The sequence below is a fragment of the Varroa destructor genome, unplaced genomic scaffold (genome assembly GCF_002443255.2).
Source record: "Varroa destructor unplaced genomic scaffold, Vdes_3.0 BEIS01000005.1, whole genome shotgun sequence".
In the NCBI taxonomy this organism is placed as follows: Eukaryota; Metazoa; Arthropoda; class Arachnida; order Mesostigmata; family Varroidae; genus Varroa; species Varroa destructor.
This window is the reverse complement of record NW_019211458.1, coordinates 37819147-37839053: the sequence shown is the minus strand read 5'-3', so window position 1 is coordinate 37839053 and position 19907 is coordinate 37819147. Positions and strand designations below refer to the sequence as shown.

The 19907-nt window shown below is 43.9% G+C and overlaps 1 protein-coding gene and 1 long non-coding RNA gene across 4 annotated transcripts in view; both read right to left on the bottom strand.

Moving 5' to 3' along the window:
* Positions 1-19907, bottom strand: part of LOC111251588 (Krueppel-like factor 6) — a 401643-nt gene that overhangs the window by 330439 nt on the left and 51297 nt on the right. The window lies entirely within an intron of this gene.
* The window catches only part of LOC147755651 (uncharacterized), a 29721-nt gene that overhangs the window by 7114 nt on the left and 2700 nt on the right, over positions 1-19907 (bottom strand). Inside the window, exon 2 of the long non-coding RNA XR_015327917.1 lies at positions 6324-19603. This is a non-coding gene — a long non-coding RNA (uncharacterized LOC147755651). The remainder of the gene's footprint in view (positions 1-6323; positions 19604-19907) is intronic.

Below are 19907 nucleotides of genomic sequence, written 5' to 3'. Positions count from 1 at the left end.
GGCTATCTTCGGCGATTTCTTGCTTCGGACCCGTAGCGCTGCTCCAGCTGCGGTAGTACAACGACGCCCTATAATAACGGTACGAAACGAGGCAGGCCGACCAGTGACGTCGAAAAAGGTCAAAAGAATGAGGAGGGACTACGAGAAGCTATTTATATGTGGCCGTATGATTATATTTCACGACATTTTCCGACACACCATGTACACGGCTTAATGTATTCGAATGTAACTAAGAATAGAATTGAACGTATATGTCGGGGTACTGCGCTATACGAACTTGTGTACATACAATATTCATTTTGTGAAGCTTTACTAATTACCTAATCTGTATTGAATGTAATTACATAGGTAAATTTCTGCTAGATATGTATCTTGAAGTTAGTATTGTATGTTAATTATTGACGTGACTTGAAGGCGTCTTTTTAAGGGCGAAGTTACCCGCTGGTAAGGGTGAAAAAGAAAGTTAGTTATTACACGTTATGCAGCACGTTCATCAACGACGCGACTCAAGCAGTCGAAGGTGATGTTTAGCCTATCCGTTAATGCAAATGCACGATAACAGGATGCAAAACTGAAACCTTCTGACAACGACAATCGGACGACTGCAAACATTTTTTCTAATCCTAGGGTGATTGTGTGCGAGCAGAAACATACTTTAGTATTATTACCGTTTACCGGGAAACACTGCATCTGACGGGAGATATTATCGCTAGGTGATGGCTGGCCACAACGGTAAAACTCCTTCTTCATCGAGATCTTGAAGCTGCTCACCACCGTCTCGATCTAACGATTCGTTTCATTGTATTAACTTGATTTTTGTTTTATCTCGCTCCATTGTTTTTGCTAGTGCCGCTGACGAAAAAATCATCGATGAGCGATGCCATCGCCTCTAATAGACGCATGCCCAGTGTCGCTTGCATCAACACAGAATCATTGACTTATGTTGCTACGCAATGGCCGGAACGAAATAGCAACAGAAGATATCTATTAGCTAATGGATATTTGAAAGTGAAACAATTTTAGCTACGTCAAGCGTGCGCTCAGATCAAGATAACTGACTGCCTTCGACACTACCCTCATCGAGGGCGATGTGTGACCTCGTAATGTGCGATATGATAACGGGGTCCATCGAAGCGCAAAGTGTGTGGCCTGGTGCATTTATCGTATTAAAGCAATTAGTTCCTCACTTCTAAATGTCTGCTCTCCGTGTACGCGTGCCCTCATTACCGAGGTCCTTACGTTTGTATGGCCACAGACGCTACGGCGTTGTCAGGTCATGAACAGGCTTACTTCCGAAGGCCGAAACTGTAAAACAGTGTTTGCGCCTTTCAGCAAAAGCCGCTATCAGCTTCTCCTGCTCTCATCTATTGTAGTTTTGGTTGGCGACGTAATTCGGTGCCGCACGCGACTGTTTTATCAGGCGAGCCGCTACCGTTTTGCTGATGACAAAACAACGGCTGGAACGAATACCTTGCAAGTCTCTCGGTGCCTCTTGACATGCGAACGGGTCAAACTGACACTTATTAGTAATAACTACAAACAGAATCACATAAATAACGTCGAAAAACGTGTTATTTCGTCAACGAATACATACTAGAGTATAATAAGCAGAGAGTAGAGTCTATTATTATCATCATTTTTGGCGTCGACTTAATGGCCTGCGCCAGAATAACAAGATTCCTCGCCTCTGCTCTCTCTCTCTCTCTGATCTCCGGAAGCACATCCTGAGATCAACGAGTTAATTGAATGTATCTGTATATCTATACATATATTCACTATTTATAATGCTCTATGACGCCAGCGGCACGTTTTGTTGACATTTTAGGAAGTTGTTGGTTAGTATTAACAGAATCGTAATCCTCCTCAGTAAGCCGCCGAGGTCATCATCACGACTAGTGTCAATATTTTATCTGGTGTCCTTATTCGAGTGTTGTCGGCTTCATTGCTGTTGTCGTACTAGGGCTGCTGATACGCCGACTCCCGCCGTCGCAATATACAATGCACATATCTGCAACCACAAGCTCAACATAACCTTCGGGGTTTTCTCTGATCGACAAAGCTACGACCGCTTCTAGCTTCACCTTGCTTGGCCCAAGCCAAAACGAATATCCAAAATCTTTTCTTTTCTTCGTCGTCGTCATCATTGTTTCATTGCTTCTGTCCGCTTTGCAGATCTCGGACACTGTTGCAATGAGCAAGCGTCGACGGTCCAACTAGTCCAGGCCAAAAGCTGATTTAGACGTAGACACAGACGCACGGGTACAGAAATTGGAGTTTGCCTTCTCGAGTCTTGAGGGTGCACGAACACAATTTTGACAACACAGGGAACACGCGTATTAAACTTTCTCCGCTGCTGCTGAGGGGAAAAGTACAGAAAAACAAAAAAAGTTAACAAGAAGAGCCGCACCCCTTCTCCTCGTTAGCTTCAATTAGAGAAGAGCGAAATGACGCTAACGACGATGGGCTCGAAAACATATGGGGGAAATGTTCACTTACGACGATAGAAATTGTACGGTTGAATAGAACTAAAGGAGACCACCATGACCAATGATCTGCTAACAAGTTATCACGTGTCTACAACGAAAACATCTCTGAGAGAGACAAACGTCTGATATTCTATTCATACTGAAGTGAACATAAGCAGCAGGATAATCCGGTGCAAGTGTTACGAGCAAATTATATTAAACGATAACGTCATGGCACTTCTACTTGTTTAGTTTGGTGCCATCTCAGCGTCAAAGGGTGCTGGTATATAGAGATTGACAGATCTGTTGTCGATCGTTATCAGTTAAAGAAGTAGTTGCGTATTCCCATGCGCAACTAAAGCACGTTTTCGATGTTTGCTGCAAACAAGAAAAAGCTATTTACATATCTGTGTGTAGTGTCTAGGCGGCTGTCCAGCGAAGCCGGAATAAGCTTAATAAATGCCAGTCAAGGTTTTCCTCCTATAATAGTGGCACTATTACGACTGCTAGATAAGCGAAGCCAGCAGTATCGTCGTCATCGTCGCCCATATCTGCACTTCACTTCACTTCAGTTGAATGGCTTTCACTGCCGTAGTGAGGCGGCAATCTCAGCCATATCGTACCGAAGACGCCACGTGGATGGCGCATGTCTACGAAGAAAACTTTGATATATGTTTGCATTAAATACACATAGATGTTATACATCGCAGATATCTGTATATGTGAGGAGAAGCTATACGTTGGTGTACATGCGTATGTATGACTATGCATGTGCCTGTGCGTGCATTGAGCTCGCGGACGCGTATTCCATCGTGGTATTACTGAAACAACCTAATATGTTCTCCTATATTGGTGACGGCACTGCAACCGATGCCGCCGCCGCCGTCTCACGATGATTCGGCGTGCGCGAGGCGGCAAGGCAACGTGTGTTACCGCTCAAATTGACAAGCAGATCGAATGTTTTACCACGACGACGGTAAAGGCGACTATGCGTCGGTAGCCACGTCCACAATAAAAATGGAGCTTGCTCCCTTGCCTGCCTGCCTGCCTGCCAGCCATCAGTATGAATCAATGGGTAAACATCGAACGCGTCTGTGGGACGCAACCGCATTACCAGCGTCGTCATCATGATTATGGAATATACGGAACCGCTAGAGGGCTCTGTCATCACACCCTGAATATACCCGGGATATATACGGCGACTACATTTATTTAGCCGTATATAGTATATGGATATATTACGGATGTGTACAAATCCCCCTGAAGCAGGTGACAGTACCGCCATCTCTAAACATAAACGCGTGTATACCAACGTCGAATTGTGTAAGTTCGTTTGACCCGAAGGCGACGATACTCGTTGCCACCGGTAGGCGGCTGTCGCCCGCTCCCTGTTATACCTTTTACCATTAACATCATCATCAAAAAAAGGTGTTGGACTTAATTAAGCCTTGATCTTCTATGTTCTACCGGCGATCGCACAAATTGCTAATCGCGCTGTTAGTACTTCTCTGTGACTAGAAGTAAAGGAAAAGCCGCCTTATGGTGATTGAGTAAGTAGATGTTCATGCGACATAGAATGAGACGTGACGAACGTCCGTATTTCATAGTAATTACCAAAGTGGTCACTGCTAACAAAACGTTTGGCGGAATGACCTTTTCCGTTTGTCCGACTCGTTGGAAACGCATAAAATTTGTCAAGAACAACAACGCCGACGACAAAGCCCGCATCAAGCGAGGCAGACTCGTATATTTCACTTGATACTTACAAAAGCAGTAAAAAATCGTCGATTGAAAATATGGTACTATCCTGGATGATGCCCTTCATTGAGCGTCTTCGGGTGCCCTGATATACATTTTATCATATATACATTCGCCATCGGGCGAAAAGTCAGAAATATATGTACAAAGAGGGTATCCGCAAGGCATCAGCACGACTTCAATGAAATTCATAGCGCTATACGAAGTGGCGGTTCACTAAACCCCTGCCATAGTACAGTGATGTTAAGTGTAAAAGAATCCATTCTATTTAATGAATGTGGTAATTATAGTTTACCATTTTTTTTTTTGCTAACTACGCAATAGCAGTTTCGCTTTTATTAAATATGTATTTTAATTAGTCAAGATACGCCTGCTAATTATATGTCTTAACATGTATATGTTTTGTTTTTGGCCTTGCAGAGGTCACTTGTACATCTAGCAACCGATTATGGATCTTTACACTCAGTGGAGAGGTCGGTGATGCGAAGTAGCAGCTATGTGAAAGTATTTTATGCGGCCTCAAAGATAAGAGCGATTGTCCAGGGTGGCAAAAAGCCAACCGTGACGGGTCAGCCTAGTCGGTGCTTACACCAACGAGCTAAAATACGCAGTGAATTGTAAGTACGTTACGCAAAAACCTCTACTTTTTTTTTTTTTTCATAATTAGTTCCATTTTAGCATTTTACAGGCCGTGGGTGAATTAATTACGGGAAAAAGCGTTGTGGCAATCGTGAAACAACACCGTATCAACGAATAGCGTAGAAACGACGACAACGCCAGGCAACGATGTACTTATTGATCGTGAGAGGCAGCTGCATGTACCTCGCTTCTCGACGAATTCGACAAAAATGTTCTCTACAATCAACTGATTCCAACGCAAGCGCAGAAAATAATTTTTTTTAGTAGTAATGAAAGTTAGCAATAATTATTGATTACGGCATCAAGCAAGGCTAAACTTCTAAGATATTAAAAATCGCCGCATAAGCCTAACTTAAGCTTAAACACACGAATAGTTATCCAACTAGCAAATTTAAGACATCGACTTGTGGCTGATTGCGAAGCCGCCAGATTGCGTATGCTTGTATGAAACAATTAGGTCATTCGCCTTAGTTTCTTACTGCCTAATAGGACAAAGAGAAACAAGATCGAACATTTTGACCGAACAAAAAAGGACGAAGGCTTTGAACGGACGTATCCTCGAACAGTGCTGCGAACCATAATTTCTTAGACCGATATAAAGGAACGGATTATCGCACGACTGATCGTACGTTAGTGATGCTGGGTAGGGACAATGTCACCATCGAAATCACTATCGTTTGATTGTAGTTTGATAAGGGGTCAATACTGAGTTTACACATGGGGCAGAATACGTTGATAAAGCCAGCTTGCTTTGGTTTTAGCGCAACAAAAAAGGTGCTGTCGGAGGCCTCACTTCGATCGTTGTTATCGAAGACCCTATCTGTTAGGCGGCGTGAAGTATTTGCGGTCTGTTCAGCCTTTTTGCAGCAGGATGACCCTTCAGGTGCATTAATTACTTCTCGATAGAGCATTAATTGCCGATGTATACATTGCGACACACAGGAAGAAAAGCGCGCCAAGGCCCGCACACACGATCAGGTAGCTCTCTGGATACTAGCACTTTTAGACATTGTCATACTTTTTAAACTTATAACGATAGAGACGTGCGTACGTTTCAACACGGTTGCTGCAAATGTACGTTAAGATTAGCTTAACACATATAAATCACTAAGGGAGTGAATTCGCGCTCAGAGTGATTGCGGTCTACAAAAATGCTGGAAAAATAAGCAAAGAAAATAGTACGTTTCGACTCGTACTCTTTACTTTTTTTAACAAATCAGCGTCAAAAAAACTTTAACGAAAGACGTCAATAAGAACCCAACTGCGTCATGGCTGATAAACACCGTTATGTTCACAAGTAGACACATCTTCACAGTACAAAATAAATAGAGAATGACGAACGTCGTCACCGTTGACCAATATTAGTAATAACGTAAAAATGCATATACATTTATATTGATCGTCGTCTAAATTGGTGCACAAATAGTGGTTGTTGCCGAAATAGAAATTCGTTAACCATACCGCGACTATCGGGCCGATTCCAGCACCTTATAGCGCCTTCTCTGACGTGACACACGATTGGCCTGTCGCCATTATGCGAAGTTTGTGCCTCCATATCTCCTAAAAGCCACCACTGACACGGAACAGAGTGATCTATATGCCTACACCTATTATCATATGCAATATGAATTATAAAATATATGAACGCACGCCCGCGGCACAGTAATCTCTAAAGTGATTTCTAATATCATCCGCTCAGATAACTAAATACGCCTTGAAAATAAACCATCAGATACATATATACTACAGTTGAGGTGTCTCTTCTCGTTACATACAGGCCATGGACGTAGACTTTTTGGTTCGGTTCAAAGGGTAACATCTTAGAGAAGTAGAGAACGACAGCAGACCTTTTTATAATGATAATTTTGGCTTTTACTTGGATTACCGTAATTTATTCTAACATAATGCCCAACTATTTCTCCGCAATGATAATGATCAAATACAAGAAGCGCTATAACAGATCATGACATGAAGGCCAGACCGAAATCATTTCATTTTCGTTCTGTCAACGATTTAGCATGAACGAATGCGCCAAAACAGACGTAACCCTTTCGACAGCGAGGCGATCGTAGATTGATCGGTAGTCCAATGTCGGCCTAGCTGAGATCCTTCTTCATTTGCGTCCTATCCATTTTATTCTACTTCTTGATAATATCTGGGCTGACCCAACTCGCTCCTGCGAGCAGTTTTTCTCGTTTGTTCGTCCACGTCACATGTTCGCGTATCAACAACTCGAACTGAGCGAGTCTGTAATTCCGGACACCATATGGCTACGTGACTACAGGAGGAGCGTACAAGTATAAATTGTCTCGCGAAGTTATTTCACGTGTTGAACCTTCAGCCTCAGTCATACTTCAACCTCATTCTATTTACTCGTTCTATCTCCACCGCTGTTCTAGAGATTTTTTTTCTCTCGTCCCTTTGAAGAAAGCGGACGGACGATAACTAATCCGCCAGGGTTAACCAGCTCGATTCTCAGTTTCAAATTCTCTTTAAAAGATCGGCGTCCCACAGCATCCTTCGCTTAGGAATGCTGGCTATGTCTATAATATTGTTTTTTTTTTTTTTTTTTTTTTTTTTTATTATAGACGGCAATATAAGTCAAGTGATCATTACCGGCAGGTTTTGGTTACAGATCTTTTGGCTGGTTTATCGCTTTACAATGGCTTTTACATGATCCTCTTTCCAATAATCATTTGCCGCGATCATCAACGTGACCAACACGCTGCGTTGCTGCAGCGGTCGCGGTAGCAGCGTTTGTCGATGACGGTAACGAGAACTCACGAACTGCAGCGTTATGACAATACGGTTATGTATGTGTACGTATCTAAGCGCGGGGCGTTTGTCACTGATCTGTCGTTGCCATCGTGTTTCCACTCGTTCATCTTCAGAATCGTCGTTACTTTGACCACGAAAACAAATCGGCTCTCCATTCCGTCAAAGTGCGTGGCTGAGTTTCGAGAATTGTTATGATTTTTGGTCGAGACGAGGCGATGTCGCATCGTCGATCATGGCCAATTATTAGATAGCCAATACATTTGTGTACATTAACGAAAAACGTGCAGTACTGCTTCCCTGCTATATAGGCTGAAAGATGCCCACATATATATGTCGTACGTGCTGGTTTTTTGGCATATATCAGGTAATTGAGATTCGATGGCGACAGTTCCCGGGCGGTCGAAGCGATCATGCATATACTTATCACGGATACAACGCTCTAGGCTGATTTTTTAATAGGCATTAGCACTTACAACTTTTCTCAAGTTAAAGATGTTGACATCATAGTTGTCTTTTTATTGGAAACGTGTATGTAATTGTCGTGTTATTTGTTAACCGCATCTCGTACCCTCATGAGCTATCTCTGCGTCTTATGTGCGCTTTTTCCGGCAGCAGCAGCAGCAGTAGTAGTAGTAAAAAGCATGCATAGTTTTCCAATGAAATTATGGTGAAATAAAACTGGGTACATACTTTTATAATATATTTTATAATAAACTAAATAAATAAATAAAACAAACCTAAGTTTATTCTAATTTTATTATTTCGTTTAATCCAATCACCAAAGTACACAATAGTCACTTTATGCTTACGGCAGTCTATCGTAAGATCTCCCCATTCTAGTTATAAAAATAGAGAAGTTATCATCTGCTAAAAAAGAAGGCTTTCGTTGCTGGCACGTGGAATTGATCGATGAGTAGTTGCAGTTTTCAATTTAGATCGATTGACAGCTGGCGCCGTTCCGTATTATTAATGCGCTAATACAATTGCGGTTGTTATCTTTCTGCCTACGTGTTTTTATGTCCATGATCGTTACTTGTCAAGAGACTGCTGTATCTTGATTGTCAAGCTTACGCACCGATACTGGTTACCTATCATTAGTTGGTTCAAGGTGCTAACTAAAGTCAGCTACACACTCGAGCTACACAGTTATTATTCAGTAGGTCTTCGTAGAACGGGTACAGATGCAAAGGCTCCTAGGGCATCGACGACTTTCCATCACAGCCTTAATACTGTCCTACCATTATGTTATGGCCCCCTCACGATGTTCTTCTTCTTGATGTTGTGTTTCTCTATTTGCCCTATTTTAGTTGGTGATTGCCTAAACGACCAGCTGACACTTATTCAACCACCCCACCTATGTTCTGCGCCCCTTCGCCACGTCCTCCTCTATGATGCTAGGGGCCAACCTGTCGCTTCTTGCGCTTTCTTTCCACTGCCAATACAAGTAGAACTTTCTTTCTCGAAGTCCCGTCTGTCGAGTTCCTTTTAAACCTTACCTCAGCTCCATTACACCGCCAAGCTATCACCCGCAAGAGGAGGTACCGGGCTTGCCTGCTAGACCCTAATGTGGCCGCTGGTAGTCCCACACGAGGACCCCGAGGAAGCTACACTTGTAACAACTATTCTACCGTACCGCTGAGTAGGCTAGCCGCAGCCAAAATTCAAGCGCTCACTGCTCGACCGGTACACAACGGTCGACGTTCGTTTTCGGCCCCTACTACCACAACCCTAAAGCTTACATTATACACACTGCTCGTATGCCGCATTTTGAGCACGATTCTAGCACCACCCAACGAGGTAAGATTGGCACCTCCAGCCTGACCCAAAACCTGTGCCATCTGGCTATTTACCCCCAACTTCTTTTCTATCAGCTTATAGATAACACATAAATCGTCTGCAACTGCAGCTGCCGATCGGACAAAAGCACTAATTTGCCCCTTTGCATCTAATGAAACTGCATAGGCAGAAACGACTAGTGACAGCAAATCAGACAGCGGCTGGCGAAATTATCAAGAAAGGGAGAGGTCAGGAGGGGAACATACAGGTACATACGTGTATATAACTCCCTTACATATGTCTTTGTCTATATGCGTGTGTGGTCCAGGCACGGGTGTGTGTTTTTTAATGTAAGTGTGCCAGAGATGACAGCCCGTATAGAGGTGAACGTGGAGATCGGCCGGCCGACGTCTGGCCCTGTTTGTAGCCGACCAGTTGGCTCTACGCGGAACGGAGCTAGTAGTGGTTAGAAGAGTGGGGTGGAGAGGACATTGTTAGAGGAATTGGATCGGACCATTACCCGACGGCTAAATGTGACTAAGGTGAGCAAGAATCGGGAGCCACGAAATGCACAGGGGTGCGATCGGCCACATATACTTGATCCAGTCGTCGCGCGCATTCAACCTCTCATTGGTCCTTATGGGATTACCACACTCGGGTGAGTGCCCCCTTCGAGCAGTACCGGTATCAATGGCGGCAGCAGTATCATTCGCGCACCCGGCGGCAATGAAGGCGCGAACTTGTTCCCGCGCGACGACGTCATAGAGTCAACGAACCTGAGAAACTGTTTAGCATACGAATGTCTCCGCCAAAGTCTAACTATCTCTCTATTTCTGTGGTGGGCAAAAGTGAAATGACACGATGGCCCTCGACCTGGCCATTGCGCAAGTCGTTCTCGCTTGCAAAGGCGCCTTGACCCGCTCTGTTTCTCTCGTGAAGGGCCCTCATCATAAGTAAATCTGCATACGAACACGACTCATTCCAACAGGCTGACTTTTTTACACCAGTCTTTTAGGTGACTGTCATTATAGTTTGATGCGGACTGCATGTAAATTAGAGGTTATTTTCTTCAATTTCCGAAAGACCAGTATCATTGACATTTACTAAATTATAAAAAAGGACTGAAAAATTTTGTAACCAACATGTTACTGTCACAACAAAAAACGATTTTGGGAATGCACTCAATACCTCCGTGTAATTTTCTATCCCCCGAACTGACTATACTATTATTTTATTGTTATTATTAAAAAGCTTGTGTATATATACATGCACAATCCATAATTGTTAGACTCCGCAAGCGTCGATTCGTACGTAGGCGCATATATCCAGATCATTAGTTTGGCCCCAAAAAGAAAACCACCTACCGGTTTAATGTAACGGCTAGCTGTTGTTAAGACACAGCCCACAATGAGCAAAATGGTTCCGCGTCTACTACGTGTTAGTTGTCGCTGAGGAACTTCCTAGACCCCAGAACACCTATGGGTAAACCTAATGAATTCCTTTATTTTTGGCTAGAGGACACCGTCTGCTCTGCTAAGCTGTGACAACAGCCCGTACAAGATGCGCCATGAATATAAATAGCTTGAGTTGGAGCAACTAAAAGAAAGCTGGGACTTAGAGTTACTACTTTTAAACGCCAGAAAAGCTGTAGCGTTCATTCCTACCGTCAATGCGATCACCTGGATCGTTCGTGTCCGAAGATTCATAGATGTATTTTAAATCGTATTTGGAAATAGTAAACAACACGGATACTATCCCCAGCTCATAAGCAGACAACTGTAATAACTAAGCCAAGAAGCAACGGTTATTGTAAAACTAATAAGCGAAACCAGCAACCTTCCCTAGGCATATTCCTGGTATCCTAACAGATCACCTTTAAGATGAGAGAATAAGCGTTTTATAGGGTCAGCTGTTGCCTGGAGAAATATAGTAGCTATATGAGACATTCAATCAGTATGCGGTTGAGAGAGATAATCTGAGGACATGGAGACTAGCACAACTACAGCCTCGTCTTCAATTGCTTTCAGAATCCAAACGACCTAATGAAGCCCCTGGGGCGCAACAATGCTATCTATCAGCAAATAACAAGGGTGCGGCTTGCCAGAGGAAAGACAGACAAACATATTGCCAATTATCAACACAAGATTATGAGCTGTGAGAATCGGCGCTTGCTGACCGGAGGATTCTTTTTTATTCTATCGATTAAACCAATATACGTATGCAGAAAACGGCAGATAGTTGTTTTTACGCTTTATTTATGGCATACATATGTGCATACCCCTGTACAAAATACACCTCCTTTTTTGACCAACAAAATCACCACTAGCTTCCTATGTTACTAGAGACAGCACAGTGAGATTTATGCTAGCACTATTGAACTTTTCCCTTAATCCGGTTAATAAGAGATATTTCCTCGGCATGCATTTGAAGCACGTGCAACGGGACGCACCGCGCAGGTCTCTACCAAAAAATCATCACAAAAGGCAAGTGACCATGGGAAGCGTGATGTCGTGCGGATATACGCAACACAGTTAGTTCAACATGAACGAGCTAATTGTTATTAGTTCTTTTAAGTTTTTAGTTGATTTGCAACAGCGTAAAAGGAGCACAACATCCGATGGTCACTAACCTACTCGACATAGTAGTCTATGATAAATGAAAATCTATCATAGGTATGAGCGAAGCTGGTATACAACGAACGATGTTCGGGTCGCAACTCCGTGCGGCGCCAGCTTTTTTCCAGCCTGTGAAAAGAGACCTTCCAGGTGGCCTTTCCAACTGTCGAACTGCTTTTGTACTTTGCTACCATTACGTAATCATAGTGCGGAGGTCGCATGGAGGCAGGGTGTCTTCCAACACTTTGTTTGTTCATTTAAGCTCTTTCCTCCTAATCGAACAGCTGAACTGGCCAAACAGTAATGGCAATTGGAACGACAACGAACGACCAGAGATGGCCTAATGCGCGCAGAGCATCGGTGAGCCGGCTCCACAACAGGCTCCTTAGTCTCTACTCGATGGTTTTACAGCCCTCGTAGCGAGACGCTGTCGCGCTTATCAACTCGATGCCTATCCAGTTCCTAGACAATACTGCTGCAACGAAAATTATCACGCATGCCGTGTCTCTAGCGCGCTTCAAGCTAGCAGCTTCCTCGATATATTCAGAGAATCGTATTATCGTCGTAGAACCGCTGATGCGGTCTATCATTTTCAACTATTGATCGTGCCAGTTACTCCCTAAATTCATGAACGTTTGGACATCGTTGAATCTCTTACTGGGTGTAACGTTATACGTAAACGGTCTAACTAAACGACTCATAATATTTGGGTCGTTTAGTGGCGCAGGCTCACCCAACGACCAATGCCAATTCAAACAAAATATATTTTAATACCCTTCGCTGGCTGTTTCGGATCTAGTGATCGCTCGGTGATGCCCGTCTAGAGACAGTTCCTCGTCATGACCATGCGGCCGGCCGCCACCGTCACCAATCTCAGATCCCGTCGCGCTGCTCGGATCTATAATCTGTTGATTATGTCAGATCTAATTACAGCTGTGTATACAGATAAAAACCCAATACTTTGGCCTGAGGATCTAGTCCTCAGCGAAACGGTAACGCGTTGCTTGACATCACTGGTAGACATGCATAATTGTAAAACTATGCGCTTCGTTAATGAAGTTGGCTCACGGAATGTTTTTACAGCTGTGTTTTAAAGCACGATAATGTTTGTATGCTTAGAAAATCGGAACAAGAATCGCTCTCGTTGTTAGAATACTAGCGACTTCCATCCAAGCTGACAATGTGAAAAAAAAAATAATGTTATTACAAAAATGCTATTTTGTGTGTTTTTGAAAGCAATAGCAAATCATAGGAGAAAGGCAGAATTTCTGGGATTTATGCGCAACTTATCAGTAGCCAGTACAAGTTACAACCGTATGTTATATATAATGATATATGTATTAGCCAATAAATAAAATTCGCATAGAATTTTGAAGCTATAGACCAGTTCCGCTTCGTGTGTCCGTACTAGTTCACGTACTGTTCACTATGAGCATTACCAGTATGGGTTTTAGGCGTTAGGCTGCCGAAAAATTCAACGTTTACGTAACACAGTGTCTTGAGAAGGCAGCGAAGAACCTGCACATCAAGAAAGAAAACACCGCATGATACGACAGGGTGACATGCATGTTGCGGTATACCGTGCACGCTTCGTGCTTCAAGTGGCTAAAAGTGGTTGTTGGTTCGATTGGTGCTTTTGTCAAGTGGCTGTCCTCGAGGTCCTAACGGAGTTCAACTATATAAATACGGCGAGACGGGTTGAGTAGAGGAACGCGAAGCACATTTTACAAAAGCGGCCTGCTAAATGGCATCGCTGGCAAAAATATAGAAGGTGATAGGCTGGCTGAACAAATAGTGCAGAAGGGAACCTGGAATGGCTCAAATAACACCAATGAAACACTAAGGACTCAAGAGGTCTCTGTGGAAGGAGTAACAGAGAAGATATAATCGGAGCAGTAGAAGTTGTATTATCCTTCCGATAGCCTAGATAGATAGATAGATACTTGTACGACTGGGACCTAGAAGTACGAACAACAGTCGTGTACTTAATTGCTAGAAACACCGTTTCACTTTTTTGTTAATTCAGATTTAAAAACTATATATATATATATATATATATATTACAATAAAGGCTACAAACAATTCCACTAATGCAGTGTATAAGAGTAAATAGATTTGAGTCGGCCCTTTCTCTTCTATTTTATTTTGTGTATACTGCGCAATATTCAGTATCGTACAGAGGTGCATATGAAAAATGCATGATCTTTTTTTCTAAAAGTTCCGGCGCCGAGGAATCAATTTGAATATAAAGCTAATGCTATGCAGGCCTCTTTAATTAATAATGGGTCTAAAACCTTGTAGGCCTCGGCCCCCCGACCATCGTCGCTTCTTACTTTGCCATTTGTTGTTTTTCCCTCGTCTACTTTCAGGCATTTCTGATCAACTGGTCGACGCGACCTCCTCTGAACGGTACGTTACAAAACGTTAGCCATTGCTACTGGCTTTCATCTTTTTTCTCTCTGGCTGTATTAGATCCTGCCGGCTAATTAAATCAGCGTTCGAGCTGCATAATTTCGTTGGTTTGTTCTCAATATTTATTGTCCATCTACATTTCCTGCGCGAGCTAGCTAGCTTTCTCGAAGTAGCCAAAAAAATTACCACCGCCTTCACGTTTGGTGTCGCAGCTGTTTGTGGGGCCACTGACTTGATAACATATATCTATACATATAATATTAGCATATTTTCCTAGGCCATGTGTTTAGATCAAGCCTTTCAATTTTTTTTAAGTTAAGACTATCTCTATGGTATGGAAAAGTCTTTGGGATCACTTTCTAGTTATATAACTATCTACTCTCCTTAAAGTATCCAGACTCGTCCGAGGTTTCTTTCTCAACAGACCTATAAAATGGCATTATAACCACATGCCACAGGTAAGCAATTCTCAAAGTTTAAATTTAAACTAGCGATAGTCGCATGCTCATCTAGACGATCGGCGTACATTTTACGTTGAGCTGATTATATTAGCTGGGCAAGGCACCCCGTTTTATGCTATGGTATCAAACATGACGGGCGTGGAAAATGGAATAATGGACGATGGGAAGACACGCCAGAATCAAAACGTTTCTTTTCGTCCTTTCTATTGTTTTCCATATTCAAGCGAGACTGGCAGAAGTAAGCGCTTGCTAACAAGTAATCATCAAAAAACTGTCGCAAGTTTGTGGTGTTTACTCACATGTACTACGTAAATAAGCCTAGGTGATTATCATAAAGCGTTAGACAAGGATCACGAGAGAATCAAGCAAAACAAACGTCTCAACTGATCTACAACATGGATTAGATCGCGATGAATGGACATTACCAGAACCGAGCTCACATAAACCCATAAGTGTTAGGAGATCAGTCTGTGAGAGCCGTACCACAAGAATTCGAATGAAAACGTTTGGCTGTAGATGCGCCGATGAACAGAATCTACTGCTAAAACTTCGACGGCTTTTGCCATTGTACTTCAATGAATTATTCCACAAGCCAAACACGTTTCCTCACTGAATGGTTGCAAGCTTTGACCAGGGGCAACATTAGTCCACTAACCACACGCACGAAAAGTTCGTATTGCGCAAGCCGCCAAATAGTATCGTCATTGATGAATCATTATCGTCACAATTTCGCGTTACCGTCTCAGGACCTTTTTTCATCAGCTTATTTTTCATTCCGATAACCGACATTTTAACAGTTGGACAATGTCTTCTATTCTATGTTTCGACGTCAGGCGTGACGGGTTCGGAAGATGGGCTAGTGTGCAGTGCGAAGACACGCCATAATAAAAGCGCTTTCTTTATCTCGTTTTTTTTCTTCCTCTGAGTTTTTTTGTTGTTTCAAAGGAGATAAGTGAAGATCACCACACCACAGATAGGCAAACTCCTGGCTTCTTCGCTTTCAACGTACAGCAGCAACATACTTACACAATTTGCTTCTCGTTTTTTGGGCAACAGGCATTCCATTCTCAGCCTGCAATAAGTTGGGCGAGCAATCGGTCGGTCGATCGCTTGCGTCAATCGAAGGCAGCAGTGTGAAACCCCGGCCTGGGTCAGCAACTGTGTGATTAGGGGAATTTCAACTGGGACCTGAGGGGTCGCAGTAGGGTCAAAAAGGGCGAAGGGTGTCAAAGCTTGACGAATAGTGGACTGTCGAAATCACAATAGGTGAATTGTGAGTTCAACAGGCTATCGCTGCCGCAGTATTTGCTGACTATTCTTACTTACTGCATTTTCCTTCTTCCTCTTATCGGTGTTCTTCTTATGCTACGCCATATCGCCATAGGACTGTCGTCTCGTCGGAAGAGATAGCTATCTAACTTCCGAAAAGCAGTTGCTGCTGGCGGGGGGCACCGTTTCTGAGGACGGGGCTTGTCTTCTCCTGCCTTCTCAAGCGACCAAACAGGCAGCCGCTTGCTTGCAGCCTGTTGCCTTAAGTGGCACGCCACATCAGCATCCAACGCTCGAACATTGGTCGGACGGGTCGACGTCTTGGGCACGACTGGGGTCTTCATCCCGCTGCTAGCCCTGCCACCGCTGGCTGAGACGTTTTCTTCGTTGAAGAGACCTCCATTTGCCGCAATGCGATTAGTCGGCGCACAGTTGGAGCACTGGGGTTAAAGTGACTGGACGGGAATGAAGTGCCGGCCGCGTGACCGAATGACGACGAAGACGATGTTGATAGTGCTGCTTTTGGTGTAAAGGGTAGAGTCTCTTTAATCCACTAAAGGGGAGAGGCAACTGAAAAGAGCTGCTGAAGAGTGACTAGCGGGGAGCGACAACAAGAAGATCCAAGATGGCGCTGTCAATGCTGCTATTGACGCAATAGCAAAGCCAGTGGTGATGGTGGTGGCTATGTTGGGCTATTCGCTGTTTTCATTGTCCATTCGCTTGTCCGTCTGTGCTGCTCTCGACCAGTTCATCGACTTCCCAACACAAAAAAAAGTAAAGAAATAGAAAGAACCGATCGTACTCATACTCATACAAACACATCCACGACCGTGAGCGAGTCTAGGAGAGTCTAGAGTTGAGCACGAACGAGGGTACGTTTGAACAAACAAACATCTAATGACGCTTGACCGGCACAAGAATGAAACGAAAAAGAAGAGAGGGAAAGAGTGAGGGAGCAGCGTGTGTGTCTTTGCGGAGTGTGTATGCCCGGTAGGGTTCGGCTGAGGCGTTGACCCAATAGGTGCAGTGCCATGAGGGGTGCGATGCCTCTTGCGTACTTGTCTTCCTAGCCCAGCCCATCTTATTGGCTCCTTTCCTTGTAAGAAGATGCCAAGGAAGAGCAGCGACATGGAAAAGAACCGTGTCTGACCGCTTACTTTTAGGGTAATAGGGGTGGCTGGGCGTGGGGTATCGGGTCTTGGGTGCTCTTCTTAAGACAACGCTACCAGAATCCTGATGAAGTCACAGGCGATCCGCACCTCACAGACATAGAATGGCCAAAAAAAGAATGGCCAGAGAATCAAAAAAAGAGGACGAAAAGGAACCAACGAAAGAACAAACGGAGCCTTTGGTCAAAAAAGGGGCGGGGGTAGCAGGAAGCTGGCTTTCGGACTGGAGCTTTAGGGGCATAACTAAGTGAAGTGAAGAAGCGCACCCCCAGGCAATGGAGGGTCGGCACGGCAGATCTGCTGCAGCAAAAGTATATGATTGGCTCGTCGAACTGCCCTGCCGGCCTACCTGTCCCGTAAAAAGACAAGCTTGCCGCGAGAAACACCGAGAGCAGCAAGGACCTCCAGTAAGCAGTTCTCTCTCGAAGGTTTCAGCGACGAGGGCAAGCTCGGCAAGCTCGGTTGCCTGCTTACCCGATCGGCAGGAAACTCTCGAAATAACCAAAGCTTCGAACAGGAAGAACAGGAAAAAAAAGAGGACAAAGAAAAAGAAAAAAAGAAGGATGGAGAGGAAGAAAAGGACAATAGAGCAATTGGTGTACGGTCGCCGAAAACGATATCAGGGACAGCATGCAAATAATACACGCAGGAGCAGCAGGGACTCGTATTGCTGTCAGGTTAGAAGAGAGAAATAGGAGGCAAACGAACATGAAACGAACGAGTAGTATGAAAGGAGGCGAAGCCGGGGAGGAAAGAAACGATGATTTTCGGCAGAGCGGCGGTGGCCGTCAGTCTAAGCAACACCGCTGGTTGTAATACCCGAATGCAAAATACAATGTATATCCATTTATCTACTTTTGGATGGGCGGCTATTTATTGGTGTGGATATATATATATGTGTGTATGTGCGCGAAGTGGCGTGTGTTGTTTAAACAGTAACACTCCATTTCCCCGATGATACTGTTCGCATACTGTTTTGTCTTCGTTAACGCTTTACATTTTAGCTGCTCAGAGACATTCCTTTTTCCTCGTTTGAGCTATTTATCTATTGTTTTCATCGTGGCTCATTTCAATATCTTGCATTTCAGTTGGTGTAGCTACTGGTACTGTGGAATTATCATATTGAATCTGCTTCAGAACCTAGCGCATTATACAGCCTGTTCAGCATTCAACAACTGACATTAACTAAACAGATATATGGTTGCTCCTGTTATACTCGCACGTTTTCCTATGCCATCATATTAGTGCATACGTTTTAGTCAGTGAGTCAAGAGGCGGGCAAAGCGCTATATCTAAATGCGCTATCCTCATAATTCGACTATCATTCGCATATTGCCAGCCACCGGGCAAGCAGAGGCAACCATGCAAGGATCCATCACCTTGAAGTGTACCGACAATCAAGAATTGTGATGGGCCTTCCTAGCAGTTTTTCACACAGCCTATTCACGGCTACTATGACTAGTAAGATTACTACTGCTATAATCAAACCATTACCGGTTCCACTGTACGACCACGATCACGGCTCGCACCCCAACAATGTCCAGTACGACCACGATCACGGCTCGCACCCCAACAATGTCCAGAAGTCAGCTCATGAACTAGCAAATGACAGCCAACAATTTGTTGGCTGCACTTCTGCTCCAGTTAAAGTGGTGCACAACATGTGTTGACCAAAGCTAAAAAGAACAAAAGGCCCCTTTTCTCTCTCTCTCTCTCTCTCTCTATCACACACTTTCTTTCCCATATATATATTTTTTTTTCCTTTTCCCTCTCTCCTGGAACTATTTGAGCTTGCTGAGCTGGCTAGGACAAGCTAGCTGATCAACAACACCAGAAGCAATCCTTTTGTCGTATATCATAACGGCGACTATCGTGGCAGGAAGGCGTCAGTCTTCATCCGGCGGGGCCTCTCGTTGTTGGTTGCTCTGGTGAGTTGCATACCCCCGAATGAGTGGTCGCGTCTCTCAGCGGCCATCATTGTCAAGCAGACGGGCGAGCAGAGGTGTTACGTTTACGACCTGACGTGTTGGTGTCCGTCACATCGAGCACAATTTTCGCTGGTCAGCAGTAACCGCGCGTCGGCAGCAATGGTAACAGTAATAGCAGCAGTGGCTGTGACCGCCGAAGAAATGGCTTACTTTCCCACTATCGGCTCCCTGAGCCAACTTGACTCACCATCAGGTCCATGTGGATTGCTACCTTAAATAATAAGTCATAGTGGCACGGTCTCTTTTTCCTTCTTTTTTCCCGTCGTCAACATCCTATGATAATGATCCACGATATGAAAAGCAAAGAGTCGAAAAATCAGAAAGCTGAAAACGAGCCCGACGCACTATCTGTATTTGCAAACGAATAAGTACTAGTATCAGATGAAACAGCCCGTGGTTAATAGCATCATAATTGTTATACGAGATAAAGTAGTAGCATCACGATACCAGCTAAGTGATGATGAGCAATGACCTGTCCTAGTATGCAGATACTTCCGGTAAGACTAGAGGAAAATCAACTTAAGGATTTTATCAAACTTAAGCGATATTGTTTGCAAAATTAAATACAAAACAGGAA